The 7910-nt window shown below is 38.2% G+C and overlaps 2 long non-coding RNA genes across 2 annotated transcripts; one reads left to right on the top strand and one right to left on the bottom strand.

Annotated features, from left to right (window-relative positions):
* The first annotated feature begins 693 nt into the window (after positions 1–693).
* Positions 694–5162, top strand: LOC132656901 (uncharacterized). The gene is made up of 3 exons (XR_009594694.1): positions 694–772; positions 1776–1892; positions 4793–5162. It is a non-coding gene; the product is annotated as an uncharacterized LOC132656901 (long non-coding RNA).
* LOC132656900 (uncharacterized) lies at positions 2758–3935 on the bottom strand. The gene is made up of 3 exons (XR_009594693.1): positions 3780–3935; positions 3470–3631; positions 2758–2897 (listed from the first exon to the last, which is right to left on the bottom strand). It is a non-coding gene; the product is annotated as an uncharacterized LOC132656900 (long non-coding RNA).
* Positions 5163–7910: the final 2748 nt, after the last annotated feature.

Below are 7910 nucleotides of genomic sequence, written 5' to 3'. Positions count from 1 at the left end.
AAGACAAAATTATGTGTGTATATACACATATATTTCTGAGTCCTGGTATTTTTTGGTGGCAAAATACTTGGCATAGATGTTTATATTTGGTTACACAGTTCCTAAATTAGGATGCTAATATCACAAATAATAATTACTTATAAGGTAGAGAACACATATGCTGGAAGGACAAAGCAGGCAAGTAAAGGTGGCATTCTGGTAATTCAGAAATATAAAAACATAAGTTATAAATAATTGGGAGGAAGATGTGAGCTTTCACTATTATGTACAAAATGATGTGCTAATTTAAGGAAAACATTAAGAGTTTAATTGTAAAACCATCAGAAATTTCCTGGATATGTTAGCCCATATGTGCAATATGCTCTCCTTCAAACTATCAATAAGGCACGTTTCTGCCCTGAGTTAACTAGTGAACATGTAACCAAGTGAAATGTGGTAATGTTTAAATAGACTCATTAACTTGCTGCTTTGAGAGTAACAAGGATGCATTCTATTTGACCTTTGGTCAAAGATGAGTAAATTTTCATCAAGCAAAAGAAGAAATGGAATGCCCATTTAATAATTTACAAGGGCTGCCTTGTACTCTGCCTTCAACATCTCATCTTCATCATCAGTGTTGCCGTAATCTCAATAATAAAGTTACTTATTCCATCAAAGTGTGTGTGTGTGTGTGTGTGTGTGTGTGTGTGTGCACGCGCGTGCAGTGTATTTTCTGTTTTGTTTTGCTTTTGTTTGTACAGGAAGTAGCTTGAAATTCTATATACTTTTGAAGGTAAGGTATGATTGAGAAGTTTTGTCTTTTTAACTTCAAAATTAATCATATTTTGAAAAGTCTTTTGAGACTATTTGTTTGAGTGAAATAGTTGTATCTCAGATTTACAGAGAACTTTTGGAATGCAAATGTACACTAGGTCTAGTTCAACCACTGATGATAATTATGAGTCTAGGTAATTTCAGGATTCATTTTTTATATTTTTAGCATTTTAAAAATTTAAGTTTTTCATATCCTTTCAAAATATGATTTTAGAGCACCAAGCATGTTTTACTTCTTAAAGGCAATTATTCATACAGATATGTTTTGTTTCTTCCACTATTACATTTTTACTTATGAAGGCACTCGGCCTACACTTTGTTTTGAGAATTTATTTGCACAAAAACCTTTGTCACAGCACAGGTAAGTTTGTCTAGACTGCTAGATTAGATTATTTAGTTTCAATAATCAGAACAGAAGTTGCAGTTAAAAATGTAATAATCAAGTGAAAGATTCAGAAGTAAGAGTAGAAGAGAGTATATTAGAAATTCATAGTTAGAAAAGTGAAGTCATATAAAACACAAACTTTTTCATTTATTTGTTTGCTTATTTATTTTCTTAATCTCTTTACAGCCTGATCCCAACCCCTCCTTGCTCTCCTCTTAGTCCCACCCTCATGTCCCCCTCCCCTAAGACTGTCCCCTTCCCTCAAAGACTGTTCAATGATAGTTTACATAGACTGTGACTGTTGATCAGCACTAAAAATGAGCTATCACATCATGAAAAGGCCCAGAATACTTTGAAATGTGTATTACCAGGTCAAAGAAAACTTTATAGAAACTACAGACAATATGATTCCAGTTCCACAGTGCTCTAGACAAGTTAAAGTTTTGGAGCTAATAAACAGAGAGTAATTGCCAGTCGTCAGGAGAAGGGAATTGACTTACAGAGAGTGCTTTAGGGCAGAAACACTGGACAGAATGACTTCGTAATGGTAGACTAATGTGGTTACCTTTACGCTCAGGCCAAGGCTGCACAATCATAGACTCTACTATGGACCATGGACTGGCTGACGTGGAAATGGCCTTCAGTCAACATACAGCAAGAAGAAGCTGCCAGAAGAGATAGAGAGACCAGCAAGGTCAGATTCCCAGGGAGGACATCCAAGCTTCAGAGCAGTTAATCATTTCTAAAACCATGTCAGCCGTTCAAAAGCTGTCATGAGCAAACACAAAGAAGCTAGAGAGACAGCTAGATGCATTGGTGGGCTTTGGGATATATGTGAAAAAGATCATAGATTCAGGAGATTGGGAACAATACTTGTGACAATTAAATTACGTTTGAGAAATTTTACAGAGCGGCTTATAGGTTAAAGTACCAAAGCTTGGCTCGAGAAACCTGATATTATTGTGTTTTTAGAGAGTCAATATCATCAGCTTTATATCCACCCTGAAAATAATGTGTTTGCTTTTAAAGAAGTTTCAACACAGATAAAACTATGTTAAGGAGATAATCGGAGGGGGAATACTGAAGAGGCCGGGAGAGGAGCTTTAAAAATTTCTGAAATAGCTGGAAAGAGACTGACAAAAAATGAAATGCTGTAAAAGAAAGATAACTTGAAAGAAATACAGTACAAAGTTCTATGTTCAATGTGTAGTAATCTACCTAAACACCCTTTTACACACACACAAGCAGAAGAAAAAACATTTATACGGAAAGGGGTGGCACACTGGCTCAGTTTTGAATTGTCAATAAAATCAAGGTGGAGTTCTACACTCGCGGATGAGTGATACGTTTCTACACCTTTTTTCTAATAGCTTGGTCTCTCCCTCTCTTTTTTTCTTTCTCTGATAATTTGGATGGCTGATTTTTTTTACTCAACAGCCGCCTATCTGGAAGAATGTTAGCAGTCTTTAAAAAAAAAAAATTAAAGGTTACAAAATTTTACCGTTATCAGATTATTTATTTATTTATTTATTTTTGTGTGAAAGGGAGCATATCCCAGGATAGTATGATGCATAAAAATACAAGCTATTTTCCAGCTTTCCACATAAGGCAGAGCACGTGACTAATTGTGGATGTGCTCTCTATCAGCTCCCGCATCTCTGCAAGACTCCACACGATCTGTTGCGAATGTGACTTCAACCTGTAAAGATCAGGCAGAGGGCTGCTCTAGTTGACAAGAAGACAGCAAAGATTAGATAGTGCCTTCTAACTATTTCCTTACGTGGAAGATGCTCTCCGGGGTCTCTTTCACAACCCCATCAATTTCATTATCCAAGCACTTCCCAAGTACCCCAGCTACTAATGTTAGCACGTTAGGATTAGGTTTTAGCATATGGCTCTTCCTTCAAAGGACTATAAGAACTATGATACAATGTTTAGAAAGTCTGCAAAGTAGAACAAAATAGTAACTGGAGGAGAAAATATAATTAGAAGATCAAATTAAAACATTTGATAGAAATGTTAGAAATTAATCAAAGAGAAAATTAAAAATGGAAATTGCATAGATGGAGTGAGAAGAAAACTAAAAATTATTAACTGCCAGATTGGAGTCTCAGGAAGTGACTTCAAATTCTAGGATGCAGAGATTTTTTCCCCCCTTGAGTATCTGTATCTAGCTATCACAGTTGGAAAGTTTCAAGGTACCCATAATATAAGAAACTATTCAAAAGCCTCCCAGAAGGGTCACATGCAGGTCGCCAGCTCATTCCTCACCTGAACATATTCTATAGCCAAAGTTGAGGCCCCAGTGACCCAGAGCAGTCCCTCTGTTCTTCTCTGGCTAGCTACTCAGACTTTCCCAGCTCAGACACTGGCCTGTTGTAGAGACAAGGCATGCTTTCATCTAAGCCCTGCACACATCACAGGCTTCCAAAGCTGTGAGAAAAAAAAAAAAAAGAGATTGTTATGACCGCCCTACCTTATGATGATGTTTACACAGTAAGAACCGATCAGAAGCCCAATGTGGAACATCATCCGAACACTGGCCTTTTGCATCACGTCGAGTGTCTTAAGATTTGCTCACCAAGCATTCTTGTCTCCTGTTCTTTCTCATTTTTCATTATTTCATTCTTTTGAGGATTTCATGCAATGTATTTGGTCATATTCACCCCCAATGCTCCAACTGCTACTGATTTAACTGAATCAATAGAGAATTTGAGCACTGTGTGTGATTACTAGTAGATAATAAGCAGTCGGTAAATGTACGCGAGCCTTTGGAAATAAATATTGACAAGGGCATGGGAAACCAAACAAACGATATTAGTGTGATGATTATTAACCTCAGGATTAACTAATAAAAGTATTAAGAAAAGGTCTGGAGGTATGTAAAATGGTAAATCATAAACCATCAAAACGTAAAGTCATTAGACAACAGCTAAATTTGATTTAAGAGGTAATGAGAAATAACATTGTATAGATGCATTGGCCTAGAACTAGAAGCAACAGATATGATAATTAAATTATTTGGCTACAGGAGGGGAAAAAACAGTGTAAATGAAGCAAGTAATGGAATTCTATTTGAAAGAGTCTTCTAGTCTTCTTTCAGTTTTGCCAACCAATGACCACATTCCTAAGGTATACAGTTCACAGAAATCCTTTTCAAGCAATGCGAGCCAGGCAGTTATACCTGGCAAGCAGAGACCTAGTTTTCCTGTCAATAGACTGTCATCTGAAGGCTGGCTCTTCCCCTTCTCCTACGAGGTGTCAGCTTTGGGAAAAGAGAGATGATGACATGCTCTTCCTAGCAGTGCAGAGTAGCTGCAACCTCGCAGTCATAGGTAGGTGACCTCACTTCCCTCAAGTTGTTCATAATATCTGACTCACCACAATCAATTCAAATTTACAATATTAATACATGAGGTTCAAGGCCAAATCTGAAATGCATGCAGTTCCACAATGGCTGTTGGGTTCATACCGGGGAGGTAAAAACACCGCACCTTAGCTTTCACTGGATGTTACTGCCCGTTCTTATGGACAACTCCTAGTGAAGGATGGATCTCAAATTGCCTCTCTCACCTGCACGTGTTCTCTCCACAGACACAGACAGAAAAAGATGATGCCGTGCCTTCCTAGAGCGATAAAAGCGAGGTCCTGCACCTTTCAATGCATTGGCTCCTTGGGAGAATCCTAGAAATGCACACAGTTCTGGGCTGGCACTGTTATTTGATTAGGGAGTTCTAAAGAAAATCTTTGGGCAGTTTAAAGAGAAAAAAAAAAAAAAAGCAGTATATTTCTCATGGAGAAAAATGCTTTGCCCATGATTGGCCACTCATGGCAGTAAACCCAACCTGCGCAGAACATAGCATAATGACCTTCATTTATTTATTTATTTTTCAGTCTGGAAAAACTTAATGCATATGCACTATGATTTTTTTGTTGTTGTTGTTGTCTATTTTCTTTGTGACACCTGTTTGCTCTTTGTATGCAGATCTTTTATCTGTTCTTAACACAAACTATCTGTTTTGTTTTCTGGTAAGAATAATTTTTCTTATATGTTGTAGAGATTAAACCAGATTTTTTTTTTTTTTAGTAACGATAAAAAAGTGTGTTTTACTTAATGGATGGCTGTGGACTGTGTGAACCATCTACATTGACCTGATTATGCCCACCTACCCCAGAGGAAACCTCTCCCCTCTTCTTTGGGGGCACTCATGATCATCTTGCTTTAAAGACGTGCTAGTGAAAATGCCTTTTTCTTTCTAGCCAAAAGGTACTTCTTACAGCTGAGGAGATATCTCAGTCAGTAAAGGACCTGGCTGCCAACATGAGAATGAGTTCAGATCCCCAGCACCCTTGTAAACCAGGGAACAGTGGCAAAAATCAGTAACCTCAGCACTGGGGTCTCAGAGGCCGAGGGAAGAGGTAGCTCTCCCATGCTTGCTATCCGATGGTGTTAGCGAATCATTGGCTTCTACTTATGAAGCCATTTCTATATACATACACACATTTCTGTATATGAAAAAATATATATCAGAAAGCAATAGAGTGAGACACTGGCTGTCCACCTCTGCATGGTCACCTGCTCACAAACACACACACACTCATATACATATATGTGTGTATATATACGTATAAACACACACACACAAAATAATAAAAATACACTTTTATTACTTACTAGGTACCAATTATCATAGCTCGGCCATATCCACAAAGCCGTACCTACAGAAGTAAACAACAGAAAGCATAACATGTAGGTTTCAAAGCATCGCTGATTCAAGGTACCAGCGTTTTATAAACTTTAGCGTGCGTGGGAGTCTCGCGGGATCTTGCTGACGCGCAGACCGAACCCTGGATTGATTGAGAGTGTGCAGAGCTAAGCAGCTCCCAGGGGCTGTCACTTCAGCTGGATCTCACAGCACATTCGAGCATGAAAAGGCAGTGTCACCCTGCTAATGTGGTACAGACCATGCAAATACCTTGTAACCACAGCGCTAAGCGTTCACCATTTCTCACTGTCTCTGCTGAGAGTCACCAAAAGGTCCCCTAATTCGAAGGAAGCGTGCACTGTGCCTTCTTGTCTAAAAACAACAGGTAGTGAATGAGCAGAGACAAAAGTTCGCTCTGCTCGGGGTCCGCAGCGCCTTGTTCAGCTCAGCCTGCCTTTCTTCATCCTCCATTAGCCTCATTAGTCTTGTTGGGTTGGTGCTCGTGGTTGATCTCAATCTCTGTCAAGACAATTGTTGCTGATTAACTATAATTACCAGTAATGGGGCCAGCTTTCCTTTAGACACTAATGCCCCCAGCTCATCCATGCATTGTTCTGTCATGAAAGGTCCAATCTGCTAGTCATTGCCTTGCTTATTCTTTAAACCAACAAGTTACTTCATGTGTGGGCTTTTAAATATTGACCACTCTACCCAAGCATTCAGTAAACAATGTAGGTTTCTTGTTCGCCCCTTCCCCCCTCTGTCTCTAGCCCCTCTGAGTTTTTCTCTTGTTCCGATTTGGGATGAGACAAGCAAGATTTTATCTACTTTTCCTTTTTTCCTTTTTTTGACACAAGACAGGGACACTGATGACATCACCTGTTAATAACGTCTTAAATAACAATCATTTTGCTAACCTGTCAACCCATAAATATCATGTTCAGTTTTTAATTTTTAAAAATTTGCTTTTAAAACAATTGTTGTCCATAAGATCCTAGACACACATTTCACTTCATTACTTTTTATGAATAGTCCTAATTAGTAAGCAGATAATACTGAATAAAGATGTTCTAAATTGATCATTTTTAAATTTTACTTTAAAAATTTTTTATTATGGTGAGTGAGTGTGTGTGTGTGTGTGTGTGTGTGTGTGTGTGTGTGTTTCAGGCATAGATGTAGAATTTAGAGGACACCCCTAAGGAGTTGGTTCTTTGCTTCCACCATGCGGGTCCTATAAGGTACGCTCAGGTAGTCAGGCTTGGTGTCAAGGGCATTTACTTACTGATCCATCTTTCTGGCCCCTGATGTTTACTATTTACTAAGGCTCTGGGCATGGACCTTTGCCAATATAAATTCAGTGAGTGCTGAAAAATACTTTTAAAAAAGTTAATATTTGTGAAAATGGCATGCCAACGCTCTTCATAAGGATACAATTGTTGTGAAAACCGTAGTAGTATCCAATAAAAAACAGATGAGCCCTGGGAGAAATCCAGGAAGATGTCGCCGTACCATATGAAGAGGTCCCTAGCACTTAGGACTGCAACAACAGGGATATTCAAGACAAGTACATTATGGATGTCCCTGGAAATGGTTTTCTGAGAAACAAACACAGAGGTTGCCTATTCAGTCATCTTCTAGTCTCTCTGCTGCTTTTTCACCAACAACAAGTTAGCAAAAGTCATAGATGCCATTAAATAAAAATGAAATAAATAAAATTAAAGTAGGTACTATATGTAATAATTGTAACAGTGAAAAAAGCTCATTAATTTAATATATGAGTTATATATAACCAATTATCTTCAAGAATATTCTCTTTTGATTAAACTTCAAAACACATGCCCTCAATTGTTTGGAATGCACTCAACACTATTCATTTGTTCCAAAGTGGGCCTAGGTCTGTTCTATTTGTTATTTGGAACCAAAAAGCAAGTCCACCCACCAGAAACTATGTGTAGGGCCCTCAAATCCTCTTGGCCTGCCAGCAACGCTACTCAGTTTTCCACCTT

The sequence above is a fragment of the Meriones unguiculatus genome, chromosome 10, assembly GCF_030254825.1.
Source record: "Meriones unguiculatus strain TT.TT164.6M chromosome 10, Bangor_MerUng_6.1, whole genome shotgun sequence".
NCBI lineage: Eukaryota > Metazoa > Chordata > Mammalia > Rodentia > Muridae > Meriones > Meriones unguiculatus.
This window is presented reverse-complemented; position numbering and strand designations above follow the sequence as displayed.